Source organism: Mytilus californianus, unplaced genomic scaffold, assembly GCF_021869535.1.
Source record: "Mytilus californianus isolate M0D057914Y unplaced genomic scaffold, xbMytCali1.0.p SCAF_6, whole genome shotgun sequence".
Classification (NCBI taxonomy): Eukaryota; Metazoa; Mollusca; class Bivalvia; order Mytilida; family Mytilidae; genus Mytilus; species Mytilus californianus.
The window spans coordinates 30,581,681-30,602,693 of NW_026262712.1; the positions used below are offsets into that span (position 1 = coordinate 30,581,681).

General features: G+C 30.8%; 1 long non-coding RNA gene across 2 annotated transcripts in view; it reads right to left on the reverse strand.

Moving 5' to 3' along the window:
- LOC127705437 (uncharacterized) overlaps positions 1 to 21,013 on the reverse strand; it is an 80,741-nt gene that overhangs the window by 28,346 nt on the left and 31,382 nt on the right. Inside the window, exon 1 of one of the 2 annotated variants that reach the window (XR_007983882.1) lies at positions 4,611 to 4,724. The exons of the other annotated variant lie outside the window; for it this stretch is intronic. This is a non-coding gene — a long non-coding RNA (uncharacterized LOC127705437). Of the gene's footprint in view, positions 1 to 4,610; positions 4,725 to 21,013 lie in introns of those variants that run through there. 2 annotated transcript variants of the gene reach the window in all.

Consider the following 21,013-nt stretch of genomic DNA (forward strand, 5'->3'; position numbering starts at 1 on the left):
TTACAAAAATAAAGGTAACAAACATTAACTTACGATTATGTTTTAATGATTTTACTTTTAAATAGCGAAAAAATATCATAAATCCAAGTAAACTTGACATTGAACTAACTACTCCCAAGATTTCCTTTCCAAAACTTTTCTTGTACTTGTGTACGTAGTTTTTTTTTGCATCTTGAACCGTGTTTAATGAAGTGGTTTGCCTATTTACATGTTCATTCCAATCCAATACGGATAGGTTTGTCACTTGTTTGGAGAAGTTAAATGACCCTTAATTTCAGTTGGTTTAAGATGTAACTGACTTTTACAAACTTTTCCATGGTTTATCAGTATTTGAATAAGGTTCTCGATTGATGTTTGGGCAGTGACAAAAAGTTTCTGTATTGATGTTTCCTCGTTATATGTTGTAAAAGAACATGGTACATGGCTTTCCTGAGCTATATATAGATCTTCATGTGGTTGCGTTATATTGTTTTTAATTTAGAATGTCATTACTTTAAATACCTTGTTTTTATTTGTAGTTCTGCTTGGATTCCCACCACCCATTGCCTTTTTTATGTCATTGGTCATTTCATATATCAAATTCTTCTCATCAACAAATCCAGAAGTAAAATGTATTTTTCCTTCAATTGGTTTTGGTTTTTCTTCCCTCATATCATTTCTTCTTTTAACACTCTCAGTTTTATCTTTTGAAAATTTTCGTTTTTCTGCAGGTTGAATATATTTTCATTCCTATTTACTGTAAGTGCTTCCATGATTATGAAAAATTCAAGTTCTAAATTTCCCTCCAAATATTGATAGCTACTGAGGTTGGACATCCCAATTTTCACTGAACGCAGGGCTGATTATTCTCAAAACAGAAGTCTGTTTCTATACTTTTTCATGATGGTTTTTGAGAACATCGTTTAATATTTTTGAGCTTTTATTTGTATTTGTAATTCAATTATTGAAAATTTTCCCTCAAAAATAAATTACATGTGGTCCATAACAGAGGAACAAAAACTTGGAATTCTGGCATTTTTTCATGGGGACTTTAATGAAATAACATCACTAAGTACTTCTTCTAACCTTCATTTAGAAGATAATACAGAAATAATCTAAATTCAAGTGATGACATTGAGCACTCTGGTCGAAGTGGGTCAGATCAACAAAGTGCTGGAAATGATCTCAATGATGAAGATATGTGTCAGAAATGTTTTCGTAGTCCGTGTGTTACACAAAATACACAAAATTCATTAGGTGTAGGACAGAGACCACATGCAAAGAGTAAAATAACAAAAATTCCGATCTCCAGGGAAAATTCAAAACTGAAAGTCACTTATCAAATGGCAAAATTAAAAGCTCAAACACATCAAACGAATGGAAAACAACTGTCATATTCCTGACTTGGTACAAGGAATAGTGGAAAAGGAAATCTCAAATATAAATTGTTCTGTAGCATGCTGCAGGATAGAGATGCATGGAGCAATCCTCAATATCTGAGGAAGAAAAGTAGGCTTCTGAATAGGGATAGGGTTAATGAAACTGTTGTAAACGTCAGAAGAGAAGTTATTCCTGAACATGCTGAATGTGTGTTAAATCTTGTGAGGGAGTTGTACCCAAACCCTATGTACATTTGTTTACAAACAGAATCAGCTGGTATAAGGCTCCGACTTCTTAATTCAAATTTGAACTAAAAATCTGTTCACTTCAGATTTTTAAACATGGAATATTTAAAAGTTTTTTTTAATAATATTTTTTATCATAATATGTTGCAAATTTTTGAATTTTTTACATATGTGACAAGAATCATAATAAATTACAAGTGATAACAAAAGTTATTCAGAAAACATTGTCTCCGATTGTCACGACAAATCAATAAAATAGCCTTTCAAGACGTCATTATTATTTTGACTAGTCGATCTCATAACTATTTCAAACATTTTAACTCGATTTACTGTTTACTTTTGCTGCTTCTCATGTTCCCGTTAGGTGTCAATCTGGACCAGGCGTATGAATTGTTGAAGGCAATATGGTGCCCTATAATGGTCCACGTCTTTGTTCCTTGATTAGTTTGTATATGGATAGTTACATTGTCTCATTGGCAGTTGTCTCATTTGCAATGGCCTAATTTTTTACCTTTTTTTTTTTTTTGTTCTTTTGTTGTTGTTTTTTTTTTTGCCTTTCAATCAATGGCAGTTCTTTTCCAAATACTATTTATGTGTTTCGTCACAATATTTATTTTTACACTTTAGAGTGACTGATAAGGGTGAACAAATCCTTAGTCTCTAGAAACAGAAAATGTAGAAGACGCCTCGAAACAGCACCAGATCGTTTGACATTGCAGCGTATATCACAATATTTAGATTGTGATAGTTCCAGTTTTAGGAAGAAAATGTAAAAATCTTGTGACAAGAAATTAAGCACAAATAAACCCGACAAACAAAGTAGTTAATTAATAAAAAAATATCATTACATGATTATTTCTGTATCTGTTATTGGCCCTCGGACAGCTGCATTTGCATTCGATCTTGCCTCAGGCCAATACAGCAAGCCTTTAGTATATTACAAGGTCAATACAGAAATAATCACCTGTTAACATCATAATGCATCGATTTACTGGACGGTTTTTTTCTATTTATATGTGAAAAAGGCAGAAATAAACATTATAAACGATATCTATTTTAAGAAAAATAACAATACTATTAATGTATTTAATTTATTATTATACCATTTTAATGAAGCTCAAGCATCATTTGTAAAAAGACATTTCATAAAATTTATAAATAAAGTATTGATTACAAAATCGCATATTGATTTAACGACAAACGTCATTCAGGTTTAAAATCGATCATGCTTAATCACAACAATTAAATCTATGTCATGGCTAAGATTTTATATTTCATCCATGTGTATTCATCCTCTGGCAGTCACAAGCGCTTACTGTATTATGTTCAGGACAGCAAATGCATGACATGTACACTCTGTCACGAACATGAGACTTTGGACAGTCCAGTTCTACATTATTTCCATGTCCTCCATTGCTAATAGTTGGTCTGAAATTCAATAGTAAGCATTGTTTAGAAATGAATAAATAATTATTTGAAATGCCGTGATTGCGCAAAACATTAAATTCAAAGTGTTTAAAATATCTGTCAACACTTTAACAACTTTTTGTTGCAGGGATGAGGATATTGTCGGACAAATTTCAAAGTTTCAAACAACTTATTTCACTGTTGTTTTAAATGTAACAGTAGACGAACTTCCTTTGAAAAAAGATAACACCACATGTGTAAGTGGTTTTGATTTTTTTCCCTGACATTAAGAACAACTGGTTTCACCCAGCCAATTTCAAAAGACTTCATGAGAAAAGTGTTCTTATATTACAAGGTTAACCACGAAAAAATGTATAAATAAAAATGACAATTGTATTTACATTCTGAGTATTGTTCCCCTTTTTTAAAATAAAATCAGTTTAATTGTACTCACTCGCAAACATATAACCAATCACAACCTTGGGTGTTAGTATAGCCATATTTAATTACTGCGTCAGCGCCATTTGCACAATCCATGGGTACCAACTGACGTTTTTTCCTGTCTCCAAATGTTGTATTGGTATCCTCTGAAAAAAAGGAAATTCATAGTAATATAACAATACATAATTATTTATAAAATGCTGGGAAAACACTAAATGTGTCCAAATACCTACAGAAACAAATCATGATCTTAATTACTTGCATAAGAAATTCTATCTTTATTACTTTTTTCTAAGTTTACAAGAATATTTGTCTTATTTGTTTTGTGGTTGCTGATGTGTATGTACGTTAAGGATATTATCTACTATGGCCTCTATATCAAATTGTAGTCCAACACGAAATAAAAATTACGATGATAAAATTGGATCAATAGTTCCAATTATCATGATCTACATTGTACTCACTTTTATTTAAACTAGAAATTAACAATGAAGGTGGGTTGAGAACAAATGTTTACGACATAAGAGATGGGTTCAGCTTCCCAATTATGAACTTTTCATTTCTATGTATCATTGATGACGACAGATATGTGCCAATTGTCGTAATTGCAATCCTGTCCTCTTTTTCTTAAATGAGTCGTACCGATTGAGACTTATCACCGGGTTTGAACTTCCTTTAGCAACATCACGGGTACCACATGTGGAGCTTGATCTACTTGCTCTTCTGTGCACATGGTATCACCCCCGGTTTTTATTTAAGTTCGTGAAGCTTAATCTTTAATTTTCTATGTTGTCTTATATTTACTGTTATTTGTATTTTAGTCGTTTGTAAGCTCATTTTCGACTTATGAGTTTAAACATTCATTTGCTATATTTTCTTTCTCTTATAGTTCAAAATTTTCAGTTATCAAAATCACAGAAAATTATTTTGTGAACATAAAAAAGCCCATAAATAATATGTTGATCAAACTGGAGTTGAGCAACACATACAGACAAATCTAATCATTGAATAGCTACATCCTATTCAGTTATTTCGTGACAATGATGTATTTCCTTTATCTTGTAAGTCTTCTCTTATATAGTTTCTTATAGTAAATTTACATTTATCCCTATAAACTTATTGACGATGAACTTTCATGACCTCATATAAATTACTTACTAAGAAACTCTGCATTCTCTGGAATTAGTCCAACTTCATATAGTTGAAATCCGAAACCTTCAACAAATTCTTTTGCACTTTTACTACCAAGTATATTTAAATCCTGTATGACCCCTTTCTTGAACCACTTTTTGAGAAAGACTGATGCAGGTTCCTCGCCCGAAATCTGGTTGCCATTATGTTTCTGTAATGTTCGATGAATGAGTTGAGAGAAATCAAAATTTAGAAAATTTGGTTAGTATGTAGTAAAGTGAATTGTTCGCAGCATAAAATATACTTGACCACTGATGTTATATATAGTGCAAAAGATATTCATTTATAAAAGAATAGTATGTCCTTACTATTGATAATTCCAACTTCTGTATTTAGTTTTCAAATCAAGAAATGATCATTATTAATGCAGTTTTCTCGCTTAATTATTAAATGCATTAATTCCATTTTTGTATGCAATAATCATACAATTTTAACATTAACACATTGCTACCATTCAGTTGTTATACTCTAGATGGTTTCACCGACTGTTATGCCCTTCACTGTCTGATAGTCAACTTGTTGTGAATTGTTCACGCATCATTTTTATAGCTTGAAGAAAATTGAATTGACATGCAAATAAGCAGTAAAAATTTATAAAGTTGTTGTTGTTTATCGAAATGATCAAGAGGTATGTATCTCTTTGAAATTGAATTATGATTTATTTGCTAAAATCGATGTTCATAATTCTAAATCAAATCAAGCAATGATATTTCCAAATTACGACTATAAAAATAAATTTTTACACATACCAATTATATACAATTATTATTCAGATACCGAATGCTGATGGGTATACATGGTATACAGTAGATAACCGAATTTTAACTTTGTTTCATCACCTATTATTTTACAAATACAACATACGTCCGATACTTATGTCAAATTATCCCAAAAAAAGGTATTCATTGCTCCTGACGACTCTATTGAGAAAAAAATCGTATAATTATTATTATTTGGTTGACAAGTACGATTTAGAGTCAGAAAGGTGTAATTTGAAGTAGCAGTCATCATCTTTTCTATTTATAATGAATAACTTTTTCAGATATTTTTTATTTGATCAATTTTCAGACATTTATACCAAATGGGACTAATGCGATAGGGAAATAATGAAAAAAAATATTCGATAAAGTAAGATAGACATTGACGTGATGAAAAGAAAACAGACGAACAGACAACCTACAGTTTACATTTTATAAGATGGATAAGAATTTTATTTTCAAACACAGAAAATATTTGAAAATTTAACAAGTCTTTAGCAGATTGACATTTATGAAAATATTTTAAAACAATAATACATACATATCCCTTTACTAAGCTCTCTGTTGTTTCTGTGGCATCTTTGTACACGGTTCGGTCTAGATAAGTCTTATAGCATTCCAACTTTGACGGATAACAGGATACTTCAATATTCTGCATTTAGAAACATATTTCGTTTTCATTTTGTATAATATTATAATGATTTGGCAATTATTATAACAAATAAAACTATTTTGAACAAGACTGAACGTTTTGAGGTTTTAACTTATCAGATCATTCAAAGATGAAAATTTAGTTTACTAGAGTATGGAAATCTATACAAATATGATAATGATATGCTGTTATGGTGTTGCCTTTGAAATCTCATTCATGTCGAAACCGTATTAGAAATTATATTCTGGTGTTTTTCGAGTGCTTACTAGCATATTCCTTAAGTATACTCTCATTTACATACAGTCAAATATGTATATGAATTTCATATACTTGCTGAATATTTGTCTGCCAAATTAAAATACATTACTTATGATTATAAAAGATTAAATGATAATCCCAAATATTGTTCCAGGTCCTATCTCATGTCTTTTTTACTAGACAATGACCAGATACAGTTTTAAAATAACTTACATGCTTAAAATCTTGCACTTTGTACATTTCATCAAGGTCGTTGTGTGCCTGGGTGTGGTAGTAAATAATGTCATTTATAATATCTGTATCGATGCTTTGGTCAAACAACGCGCCTTTTTCTGCTACGTGGAGGTCAAAAGTCTAGAAAAAATTATACATAAGCACCACGTTTTGTTTAATTTGAATAACATTTATGATAGGATATAAATATAAAATATTACTTAATACTCCTTGGTACAGTGGTGTGTATTTCAAGCTAAATTGTTTTATCGTCCGGCAGCGTTATATATTCGAATATACTTAACGAAATGAACAATTTTTTATTGTAAGTTTCTGGTTCAGTAATTTGATAAACTTATCTTCTTTGGATTTCCGTAAAATTGAATCGTTCTGCCGAATTTCGAAAAAAAAAACCCTAAATTTCTTTTTTCAGTATATATCAAAATGTTAGGAAAATTGTTCGTTTCTTATTGTTGTAGCTCTGATGTGTTGTTAATGTGCACGGTCAATTAGTCTCTCTCGGTTTCTTCAACATCAAATTCATAGCTGATTAGACATATTGCACAGTAAAAGAGATTTAACGATTTTCAATTCATGCATGAATTCGGTTAAAAAATTTCCCTCGATTCTTAGCAAATATTGTCACCTTCATGAATAAAATCATACGTTCCGCATCTAGGGAAATCGCATTTTCTCACATGCTTTGAGTCTTTTGAACCAAATTCGCCAATGATTACTAATTTTTAAGGTTTGGTGCTTGGCGTCTTATGTTTATGATATGTGACGGATCGACCAGTTGAATCATATTTTGAGACTGTTATTAGATCTGGAAAAATCTTTTTGTAGTTTCGTAATATGTTGCTAAATACTATAAACTGCCAAAAGATTATTTTCTGTATATAAATAATGTCGGATAAACAGAAAAAAACTGAACAACCGTGTGAGAGTTCACAAACAATGCATGACAGATAAAACCATTATAAACACACCATCTTCCGAAAATTTCGATATATGTGGATAGGGAGGTTTAGGATTATACCTTTCTTCTTAAGTTACCCATTGGAATATTGAGCATTTGTTTAGGTTCAACTCTCTCGGGCAAAGTTGATCTTAAATGAATTTGACCAATATTTTTCGGCCCCTATGGCATGGTCATATTGCTCCTAATGATACTACTTATTAAGTCGTCCATATCTTTCAAATGTTTAAGCGTGAACGTTCCTGATGGCAAATCCAAAAAAAGCGCTTCTGACCAGTTAATCAAGTGTAATTTTTATATGATTATATTTACATAAATATTTACGTATGTATATTGCTTATTTAAGTCTAGATTCTAAACCTTTTTAAATAAATGTGATAGCATTACTATATTAGGCACAACATTTTGAAAACAAAAACCTTGATAGCACAAATCAATTTCAAGCTTATATAACTGAACACAATGTTATTATACCAGTATAAATCCTCAAAAATGGATATCTTCAGCAGTAAAATGCCAATGTAACAGGGACTATATTATGACATGATTAAATGATCGGTGTAGCATTACGAGATAACCGAAAAACATTATTGTTGCTTTGGTTTAAATGAAAAATATCAAACATTGCTTACAGCAGTATATTTGTGCTTCGGCAGACACTGCACACCAATCACACAAACACAGGAAAGAAACACTTGAAACAACATCTTTTATCTTCTTGATTGCAATGACACAAGAGTAAAGCTAAAATATAAATAAATTGTGTGAAACAATTCAACTATCGCAACATGTTGCTTTAACATATTTCTGGTGTAAAGGAGCTCATAATAACGTACTAACTTTAGTTAAGTGAATACAATTCTTACAAGTAGAAATTGTTCGATTGAAAAATAATATACATCACTTATTTATATTCAGATATATTAGATTTGAATCGATAGTGTTTAATAAAAAGTTGATTTTTTTGTCATTGACCTTGACATTTATATATTATCATAATGATTTAGTTGAACACTTTCATCTATAAGCTCTTTTTAAAACGGAAACCTTATCCGATAACTAATATCAGAGATCCAGGACGAAAAAAAAAATTAAATTCAAATTTGGAAAAACTGTGCTTTGAAAATCCGAATCCGATTAACGAAATCAAAAGCATATCATTTTGGCAATAGTTAAAACTATGTAAAGACAGACAAGAACAATTTGGTATTGCTTGTAATAGATCGATATCTTTTTGGCATATCGTTGGATGAAACAAAATCAACCACTGTGTCTCGAATACCTGCCATAAAAAAAAACATAAAATAAAGTTTAGATCTGTTTCATACCTGACGATTTCTAGTTAAATAAGCGATTTATCCAGTGTACTTGAATTCGTTGTAATTTATAACAAAAAAAGGAAACATGTCTACTAAAAGAAGTTTCAACTTACCTCGACAGTCAACCTCAACTTTGTGTTCACATCAAAGTTGTATTAGTTGTCTCTTACCTCGCGTAATTTATATAACTTTCGATATATAATTGACCAATGAAAATTAGAAGTCAACATCCTGGTACAAACTACTGTAAATCAAAATCTTTTCAAATGCCATGTCTTCTTATTTCCAAAAACTTCAAAGTTACCAAGCCCTTTAATCTTGTTAGGAAATCGTTATGAGTGGCACTTTTGATAAAATATACTGTGTAGTTAATATTCCATAACATGAAAACTAATTCATTTAAGGGATACACTTTGTGAACAATGTTTTCAATTCTTGGAAGAAAATCGTCATGGATTTTGATGACAGTGCAATCACGTTTTTACAATTTATCATATCACCTGGTTGAATGTCATCGGGAACAATCAAAATAAAGAGTTTGACAAGCCTATGATTACATTAATTCACGGAATCATTGAAATTAGGTCTCCCGGATGTCTACCAGGAAAATGTTAAAAAAAAAACATATCTTGTTAACTTGAATTTGGGTCGCCATTTTAGTTTAAAAAAATACCAGTTTCATCTAATGAAAAATTAAAATGTGTTTAGTTATTTAAGTAAGATGATAGTCATCGTAAAGTTCTGGAATGCAATCCCATTTGCTTTTAATAAATAAAGCGCAAAAAAACGACATTGGCGTATATTCAACAATAACGCTACTGAAGTTCAATCAAAACAAAATCATTTTTGTGTGGTCTGTCATAATACTCATATACATATTCTTACATGGCAGCAAAATATATAATTCATTTGTATGAGCTTTAAAACTGGTAACAAAATGTAGCTTATCGACGTCTTCTTTTGTTTCGTGACGAATACAAATCAATTTTATATACTTTCCTACAATGTACTAATTGTGTTTCTATTCTGACATTAATCACATAGGCTTATCTGTACAGATTTTTACACTTCCTACCGTTGAATTTGTGATTGAATAAATCGGCATGACTTAAACGCGGACCGCTTCATTTTCGGCTATATAGATGATGTTCTCTCACAAAATAATTCAAAATTTAGTAATTATGTTGAACGCATATATCCCATCGAACTAGAAAAAAATATACAACTGATCCAATTAAGTCTGAATCCTATCTTTACTTACATCTAGAAATTGACAATAAGGGTTGGTTAAAAACAAAACTTAACGGCAAAAGAGATGATTTCAGCTTCCCAATCGTGAACTTTCCATTTCTATGTAGCGACATTTCAACAGCGCCTTCATACGCAGTATATATCTCACAGTTGGATCGATTTTCCATGGCTTGTACAATGTTGTTTTTCGTATCATGATTTCCTTGATAGAGGGTTGCTGCTCACAACGGAGCTATTAAAACCAAATGTTCCAAGTGGTGAAGTTGAAATAATCACTTCATTAATTGTACGGATGCCATCACGGGTTGGTTGAACGTTATGGAAAATCTTTTTCACAAATGACAAAATATATGTTCCAATTGTCGTGACTACAATCTTGTCCCCTTTTCCCCGAATGTGACTTACCGAATTGGAATTATCACCGGCATGAGCAACACAACGGTCGTCACATGTTGAGCAGAATCTGCTTACTCTTCCGGAGCACCTGATATCGTCCCCAGTTTTTGGTGGGGTTAATGTTGCTCAATCTTTAGTTTTCTATGTTGTTTTTGGTGTACTGTTGTTTGTATGTTGTTTCTTTTTTCATTTTTAGTTATGGCGTTGTCAGTATATTTTCGACTTATGAGTTTGAATGTCCTTTTGATATCTTTCGCCTCTCTTTTCCGATAGCAAATTAATAAATAACTTCAATAACAAAATCAATAAATTCAAATACAATTTTGAAGTTCGATATTATTAAGAGAAAAATCAACGTAATCAGAAAATGAACCTCTTTAAGATTAAATATGCATGATTCAAATTTAGCCAAAAACAACTATGGACTACTGATTAACAACGATATAACAGAGGCTTAATTTTGTTATTAATTTTTAAAAAAACTGAACATTTTCTATACATCAAGATGTACATGATGTATATGATTTCTAAGAACAGATAATAATACTAGGCATTTATAATGAATATAAGTAACCGGTCCCTTTAATGCTTACATGAAAATTTTATTCTTACAATTGAAATTTAGTTGTTTACAAAATTTAATACAATCAAGTATGAACCTCCGCAGACCAGTATCGCTAAATTAACAATACAAAGAGAGGGGTAAAAGCGAAACACATGCACAGCATACATACAGCATAAGCGTTTTCTTATATCATTGTCACTGATATAAGTAAGTAAATGTATATATTTGCAAAATTGTAAATGACCAGTATTGTTTATATATCTTACGAGATGCTATATATATGTCAGCCTCAGGATATCATTCTACAACATCATGTATGTTTTATGTGTAGAATGATAACTAACAATGTTGCCTAATTGTTAGTTTTATAAACACGTTGCCTATTCATATACACTATCTTTCATTAATTTCACCCACAATCGAATGATGAAATCTAATATGGTAGTGCAATTTTATTTCACACTTTCGGTGATTCCAACAAAATCTTTTAATAAATCTTATAATTTATTGTTCCACAGCTCTATGGGTGTACTTTTTCGACTGATTTATGTGCCTGCAACAAAAATATTTTTCCTTTTAAAATGCATAAGGAATCAATTAAAGAAGACACGTGTTTCTATATACACAACAGTGCAACTCATCGATGCTAAAAAAAAATAAATAAAATAAGTCAATACATGTATGACATTAGTTAATCAATTAAATTCTAATTGATATATAACAGTCCTTGTCTTTTCTCTACCAAAATGATTTTAAACGAATATTGATTATTTATACATATACTACAAAACATTCCGTTTTTAAATGAATTATTTATAATTATCATATTCAATCAACTTTATAGCCCGCGATTCTAAACGAGGTTCAAAAAGTAAGTTTGAAATAAATGGGGTTAGTTGTGTTTGCATATTAACTTATTTTGGATACCATTTGAAATGTGACAATACATTTAAACATAGTTCGCTTACATAAACTATTTCTAATGATAAGTATTTAAGCTGCAACATGTAAACGTCACTTATTTGTCGTGATCTAAATACAAATGGAAACAAACAAACTCATGCAATTATTAGAAAAAACTTCAATTCATGTGTGCATTGTTTCCTTAATACGCATTACTTTGTTATTATATAATATGAATTATTGTAACAGGGTTCAAATGATTGATTAAGGTGGATCATCGGTATATATTTCCTCAGATACATTTTGTTTATACTTTGCTAAAATGAAGATTTTACTATGCTTTTTTCAAAAATATAATAAAAAGTATGAGTCGCCGTGCTATTTTTCAAGCTATAAGTCCTGCAAAATTGCCCAAATTTGCATAGATTGTTCATGAAAAAACACTTTTTTGTGAATAAAAAGAAATCTATGACGGTATACAGAGAAACTACCTTAATACTTCAAGTATCACATATTTACTGTAACAGTTCAACAATGTACTTTATTAGTGTATTCTACTAAATTAACAATTGATAGTCCTCTAAATTGATATTTGTATAATGCAAGATAATAATTTTTTTTCCGAGGTTAAGGTAATAAAACAAACATAAAGTGTACTTTAAGGATGTACTTAGGTGATCTAAGGTAAAATTAAATAAATCAAGAATTCAAAATTGATACTTTAAGATGGAAGAGTATTAGTTAAGGATCAAAATAAGCTAAAAATATTGATAGGTCATGGAGCTCCTTTTCGAGATATTTGATTTATGAAATATGGCGGGAAAAGGCTGACTCTGACTTTTACCTTATATTTGCATTGGTATTATTTGGGTCTCAAATCAGAAGAAAGAAAATCAAGAATCTGCTAAAATTTTGTCAAATGACCTTTTATGAGCTATTAATTCCTTATGTTAAAAGATAAATAGGTGTTATGGGGCAAAATATTTTACCTTATATTGTATTGAAAAAAACCGAGGAGTCCGAACATTTAACACAAATTCCAAAACCTCACCTAAGTACACCCTTAATTCAAAATAATTGAAAGAATAAAGTAACGTTTATAATAGTTACAATAGTTAACCTGGTGATATTACATTTTTAGGTTTGATTTTCCTTTGGTTTCAATACTAGATAATGTCTTCGACGTCAATTAAAAAAAGGAAGTGCGCTGTGCAAAATCAAATGAAATGAGAAATTCCCGAATTTTCTGAAATAATTGTTTATCAAATGTTCTGAAGTATACCCATTTCATATGTTAAACAGTATGTAATTGATTATTGCTTATCTTTTCGTTTTTTGCCAATGAGTTTTGTTAATTTAGTTAAAATGGTCCTGAAATTAGTACATATTTTGCCATTATCTTGCAAATATTTATTTTGACGTCTTTCAAATGGCATAACACTTAAATTGCGCTAGTAACCAAATGGTACATATGCAATGTTGCGAGAAAAGTGTTCATACCATTTTATTTTTTTTCTCAAAATAACACGGCCTAAATATAAAACAAAAATTTTCTTTCTTTACTTAAGACCACCACTAGAAAACATACAAAAAATAGAAAAGAATTCTACCTTCAACTTCAAAATCATGGGTTTTATCTTCAAAGATAAATGGTAATATAAATGAACCAATTCCAACGGAATACCAGGAAATGTGTTCATGATAAAGCAAACAATTTTGTTAACTGTTTGTCGATGAATATTTCATAAACACAAAATTTGAATGTTATGTGTTTTGAGTAATGGTAAGTCCAACGCCAATCTCTTTTCATCAATTGTTATTCGTCGTGGTATTTTTTTCTGGGTCTTGACAAAATGCAGAAAATTGCCATTAAACATTTGTTTGTTTTGTTCATATGGAAATGTCAATTTTTAAGTATTTGTCATTACGACATGGCTTGGAATCGAATCAGATGTTATTAACAGTCGTTGTAAACCTGCTAATAATACTAATGCGGTTGCTTAAAATGTATATCAAGTAATATTGCAACAAAAACTGTAAACCATTCTTGTAGGGTGGATAGAAGATAGACGATGGTTGTTTCTGGTTTTGTTTTTCATTATCCGGTAAATTTAATTGTTTTTGAAGAAAAACAACAAAGATTTAAGCTCGTATGAGAGAATAAACATAAATGACAAAATGTGTCTTATTCATTGCAAGTATGAAGTTTATATCGTGATATTTTCATAATGACAAAGCGTTATTAAGAAATATAGATAACGGCGAATGCTTCCAAGCTACAGGCTGTGCAAATTTATCATATTTTGTATGATTTAAACACGAAATGGTTTTATTATATGACTAGAAAATAGCATTCTGAAATAAGATATAAAAAATATAGGTTTCACTAAATGCTTTCACAAAACATTAAAAACTAAAGTCGTGTTTTATAACATGACGTAATGCTTTATTTTATATGTTGAAATACGAAAATAAATATAATGAATAAATAAAAATTACATTTTATAAATTATGTACGTTCGATGCGTTTATCTGGATTTATTCATTCAGGATCGCACGAAACCAAAACAATAAAAAACCAAAGATAATTATATTCTTAAGAAACTATACGAAAAATACGGTACTTAAAAGAGAGGGTCTTTATCATAAATGGTAAACTTTACCTAACGCAGTAACATTAAATCAGCTTAATGTATTTCAAACAAAGTCTAATATTAACAGCTGGATTGTGAACATACTCCTTTCTAACTGATGTTCAAAAATAACAAAAATATCGCCATATGGTAACAGAAATATTCATTTTCTGTTATGAAATCAATTTATGTATCGCACTTATATATTTTTGTTCATGATGTAAGATTTGATATATCTTAAACCGTGTCTTATCTCAATGAAAAATATGTTTTTGGATGGAAGTGTCGTATATGTCTTAAAGGCAGGAATTTAAGACGATTGTGTATGAAAGTGTATATTAGATTGTGAAATTATAAGACTATCTACTTTCATACTTGCATACTTACCTAACTTTCATAGAAACAAATGATTGTGCTGGTTAAACCAGCAACATCCGATTAATCGATCGGGAGGACATGCGCAATGAAGATCTGACTGATACGGTGATGTAGAAGGTACAAGTTGTATATAAACAGCAGCTGATAATTGTAAACAAAACAAATGCACATGCTTGAGGAATTTGTAGCAGACGATTTAATTATCTTATCCACTGTGGTCAAAATAGTTATGGTTTGTAGTAGATATCATTACTAAAATAAAGGAAACAAACATTAACTTACGGTTTTGTTTTACTGATTTGACTTTTAAAAGTGAAAAAAGATCATAAATCCAATTAAATTTGAACTAACTGATACCAGATTTCAGACCACATATCGTAAGATTTCCTTTTCAAAACCTTAACTTGTACTTCTCTACGTGTTTTTTTTTTCTTTGCATTTTGAAAAGTTTTTAATGATGTGGTTTGCCTATTTACATGTTCATTCCAATCCAATACGGCTAGGGTTGTCCGAAGAATATACATTTGTTTGGGGAAATTAATTCTCTTGTCATGATATTGAAGGATAGCATTATTGAAACTTCCACATAATAACTGTCCATACAATGTACATAATCAGATAGCGATTTGTTTACTTAAGTGTTCATTAGAGGCCGACCTAATAACATCTCGGCTTTGGGATCCTTGATGACATATTTAGTTGTTTCATAGTTCGAATCAGTTTTACGACCCGATACTTCACTACAGTGTTCATGATTGTTTTAATAATGTTCAACTATATTCAATAGACTTAGTTAAAGTTTCAGTGGATCCTTATGGAATTTTTCATTGCCCAATATAGATGAGTTTTTATGCTTGCCGCTTTGTCCGATAACTCAGGGTGCCACTGGTTTGTCCTTCCTTATATCTTGGTCAAGAAAAAATGGTCTTGATTTTTTGGCTATGTTTTGGTGGCATGCCAGGTATCAGTTGTCGATTCTGTGTCAATTCCATTAATACGGATAAATTAATTAACACTGGTATTTCTATTATGCCAGTAGACGCGAATTTTCACCTCGTATTCATCTTTAAGGTTTTTGAAAATATTCATAAATCCTTTCTGTTCCAATTAGTTCATGTCTTTGTGCACTTGTACAATCCACTTTTGAAATTGTTTCAACAGGTAAAACCTTATGTGTTCTGGCAACAAGGCAAACTAAGTCTGTGTACATAAAGTTTTTCTGGTACCATTTATTGCATCAGTGACAAAAAGGAGCGGATTTAGGGTGCCCATCAGATTCCTTACTTAGGACAGTTGCAAACAATTGCAGCGGGTTTAAACGTTTTAGTGGTACCAAACCTTCACCCTTATCTGAAACAATAGTGTAACATCACAACATAGAAAGACACACTATAAAATATCAATTGAATTGGCTCAATCAAAAGACATATTAACACCAGTGAACATACACTGAACAAATAAATTATATCTATGATACAATGTAAATACAAAATAAATAAACTAAGGGAAGAATAATTAAAGTAACATGTTATACCGCTGTGAAATGTTAAACAATTTAAGAAAAACAATTTGCTTGAATAAAAATATCAGCCATTTGCAATTACTTTAAACACAGGTAAATGAAAATAATTGTGTTGTTAGGTATATGTGTACAGTTCAAATGGAGAAAGGAAATATTTTTACAAAATACATAATTTTGATGTTTATAGTACGAAGAAGTGAAAATTTATAGTAATACCAAACACTTATCAAAGCTGGTATATAGACCAGATATAACCCGAAAAAGCAAACATTAAATAATAAAAAAGCATTACAATTAGTATCAACAGGTCAAATAAACAAGAAAGTACGATTTGAGAGTACTCGCAGTTACTGACAGCTAGTTAATAGCCAAAAACAATTAATAATAAAAAATCATGCACCAGAGACTAAAATCAACTAAAACACATACCAGGAATTTAGTATTTTAACGTCATGGACAGTTGTCTGTATTGATGGTATTGATGGTCTGTATTGATGTTCTGTATTGATGTTTCCTCATAACATGTTGTAAAAGAACAGTCCATAAATGGTACATTGTTGTCTTCAGCCATATGTTGATCTTCATGCGGTTGTGTTATATTGTGTTACATTGTTTTTAATGCAGAATGTCATTACTTCAAATATATGTCTTTATGTGTAGTCCTGTTTGGATTCCCACCACCAATTGCCTTTTTATTGTCATTGGTTATTTCATAAATCAAATTCTTCTCATCAACAGATCCAGAAGAAAAAAAATATTTTTCCTTCAATTGGTTTTGGTTTTTCTTTCCTCATATCACTCCTTCTTTTAACACTCTCAAATTTATCTTTTAAATATTTTCGTTTTCTGCAGGTTGAATATTTTCATTCATATATACTTCAAGTGCTTCCATGATTATGAAATATTCAAGTAACTGTTATAAATTTCCCTTCAAAATTTGAAAGCTACCGATGTTGGACATTCCAATTTTGACTCAACGCAGGGTGAATGAAAATTAAATTCTTTTCTCAAAACAGAAGTCTGTTTCTATACTTTTTCATTAGTGCTTTGAGACAATCATTTAATATTTTTGAGCTTTTATTTGTATTTGTAATTCAACTATTGAAAACTTTCCCTCAAAAATAAATTACATCTGGGTTTTTCCCCCACTGTCAAAATGCTTGACATCACTATTTATCTGGGGTGAATTTGGAAAACAACTGCAAAATTTATATATTTGATAAGATGTTTTGTTAATTCAGCAGCTTTTTCATTTATCATGTTTATCCAAGGTATATAAATCACAGATTAATATACTATTGTGTTTCGTGTAAAGATAAAATATCACTCAATTGGACGTTAGAAATTTTAACAATCCCCAAACCCCCATCAAAAGTGTACAAAATGGTAATGGCACACCAAAAATTGTTACACATGACATTTCTGACATCTAGTAAAATAGAAAACCAGTTTGTTCAAAATGTTCTTTCTTTGTCTGTAACAGAGGAACAGCAACTTGTAGTTCAGACATTTTTTAGCCACAATGATTGTAGGACTTTAATGAAATAACATCACGAAGTACTTCTTCTAACCTTCATTTAGAAGATAATACAGAAAACAATCTATATTCAAGTGATGAAATTGAGCACCCTGGTCAAAGTGGGTCAGATCAACAAAGTGTTGGAAATGATCTCGATGATGAAGATATGTGTCAGGAATGGTTTTGTAGTCCGTGTTTTACACAAAATAGATGAAATTGGTTAGTTGTAGGACAGAAACCACATGCAAGGAATAGTTGAATAGGAAAACTCAAGTATAACTTATTCTGGAGAATGCTGCAGGGTAGAGGATCGTGGAGCTATCTTCAATATCTGAGGAAGAAAAGCAGGCTTCTGAATAGGGATAGGGTTAATGCAACCGTTCCAATCGTCAGACGAGAGGTTATTCCTGTGTTAAATCTTGTAAGGGAATTGTACTCAAACCCTAAATCCAAAACATACATGGGACATAGATAGTACTATTTCAAAATTTACTTATTTTTATAACAACCGTGTTGACTGAAATAATTAAACCTTTTTTGACCTTTTATATCACTTTGCACTCAATGTTTATATACAATTAAGCTTATTGGATTAATTAACAAAATAGGTTTTCTGGAAGGAAAGGTTGTGTAATGTTTCAAAGGGATTTATACATTGGAAATCTCTGCAAATTAGGTAGATGCTGTCTTTATTATTTATGAACATTATTTTCTATGTGTATTTGTTACAGCTGTTGTCAGGCTCTGCCTTCTTAATTCAAATTTGAACTACAAATCTGTTCACTTCAGATTTTTAAACATGGAATATTTAAAAGATAGAAAGTTTTTAATAATTTTTTGCACTCAATATGTTGCAAATTTTTGAAAGAACATATGTTACAAGAATCATAGTACATTAAAAGTTATTCATTACTAATTGTCTCTGATTTGAACCCTATCAATTATTTACCGATTTTAAGAATTCAAGGGATGCAACTCTTTAATATCTTATTCTTTTAATTGTCTTTATGAATATTACTTTTACTGTTTTGTGTGTTTTTGGTGATATCCATTTGACGTGGCTCTGTACTTATACATCCCGTCATTGTGTTATTGTTCTATGGTACAATTTTTGTATTCTTGTCTTTCATTTTTGCTAATGTGCTTTGTCTTTATGCCTTTTTGTGTTTCTTTGTTACATATGACGTGGTTCTGTACTTATACATCCCGTCATTGTGTTATTGTGCTATGGTCAATTTTTGTATTCTTGTCTTTCATTTTTGCTAATGTGCTTTGTCTTTATGCCTTTTTGTGCTTCTTTGTTACATATTTGTTTGTTTTATAGTGATTAAGATTATAACACAATGTTGACTGTTTCACCCCTATTTTTGACATTTTTACCTATTATGTCTGTTTATTTTGTTCACACATCGTTGTCAATATAATGGAATTTTTTGCGACTGTCATACAAGTGAGAGGTTTAGCTAGCTATAAAAATCAGATTTAATCCACCATTTTCTACATAAGAAAATGCCTGTACCAAGTCAAGAATATGACAGTTGTTATCCATTCGTTTGATGTGTTTGAGCTTTTGATTTTGCCATTTGATTAGGGACTTTCCGTTTTGAATTTTCCTCGGAGTTCAGTATTTTTGTGATTTTACTTTATACCCATGCTGCTGGTTTTAAGTTTTTATTGAAAAAATCATTGATATCTAGATTATTAACATGAGACCGGTGTTCATTTAAGTTTTCGTTTCGTTTCGTTCGTCTTGTCTCATCGACATAGCAAGTCCCCAAAGATACATTATATAAAGTACACACTATTAGCGGCAGTATAATTCAGATCCTCGTGACTACAGGTATTGTAGCATTTGGTGGTAAAGTAACATTTAGACATATATCATTAATGAAAAAACTACAGGATTTACAGTTTAAACATTTACATTTAGAATCTTAACCATGAAGCAGGTTGTCATAAAAATCAGATATTTGGTTCCAATACCCTGCCGATTATTACCAACGCTGTTTGGCACTGAAAAAAAGAGGAATCTGAAGACTGAATGAAGATCGTTTTCAGGACATCTTCTAAGATGATCGTTGAGACATCTGTATCATTAGATAATGTTGTATCCTTGACAACATCCGAGTGACACCTAATTATCCTCGGCGACTTGCCATCTAGTATAAAATACTATTTGAATCAATATTGTCCACCAGCAGTGGCTAACTAAGAAGAGGAAAATAAAGATAAATACTTTAAGAATTATACAACCAATGACACTTTAAACGATGATCCAAAATAAACTTGTACTTAACCTGAGTGAAAAATAACCTAGATTTTAATAAAAACCATAATAACCAACATGTGGTCATTTTGAAATACTGACATTTTGGCGGAGGAAACAAAGATAAACTTACAGTCAATAAGAAGTAGAAAAGATGCCAAAGCAATCGCAATTGTAATTATTCTTTGATAGAAACAGAGAAAACCAAACGTTTCCACAAATAATAATACAGAAATGAATTTCTATGCAGTTTAAGGAATATAAATCGGTGTACAGGATATGTAAATATTCAGCCACATCCGTTTGGGGATATTGATCTTAACTGAAAAGGCTTGTTACTCCCTGCTAAGAAGGTAGCAGTTACAACTGTGTTGCTGAACCAAAGGTTCTAATGGAATTGGTCATAACAATTTTGATCTTGACTAGAAAGGTTTGTTACTCCCAACTGCTAAGGTAGTAGTTACAATTGTGTTGCTGAACCAAGGGTTCTAAATGGAATTGGTCATAACAATTTTGATCGGAACTGAAAAGGCTTGTTACTCCCTGCAAAGATGGTAGCAGTTACAATCGTGTTGCTGAAACAAGGGTTCTAAAAGGAATTGGAAATAACAATGTTAATCTTGACTGAAAAAGCTGGTTACACCCTGATGAGACGGTAGAAGTGCTTTTGAAAGCAGCATACACGTATTTTATCTATGACACACATTTCTAATCCATTGGAGAAAATACGATCACAGTTATAGAATAGTTATCACTGC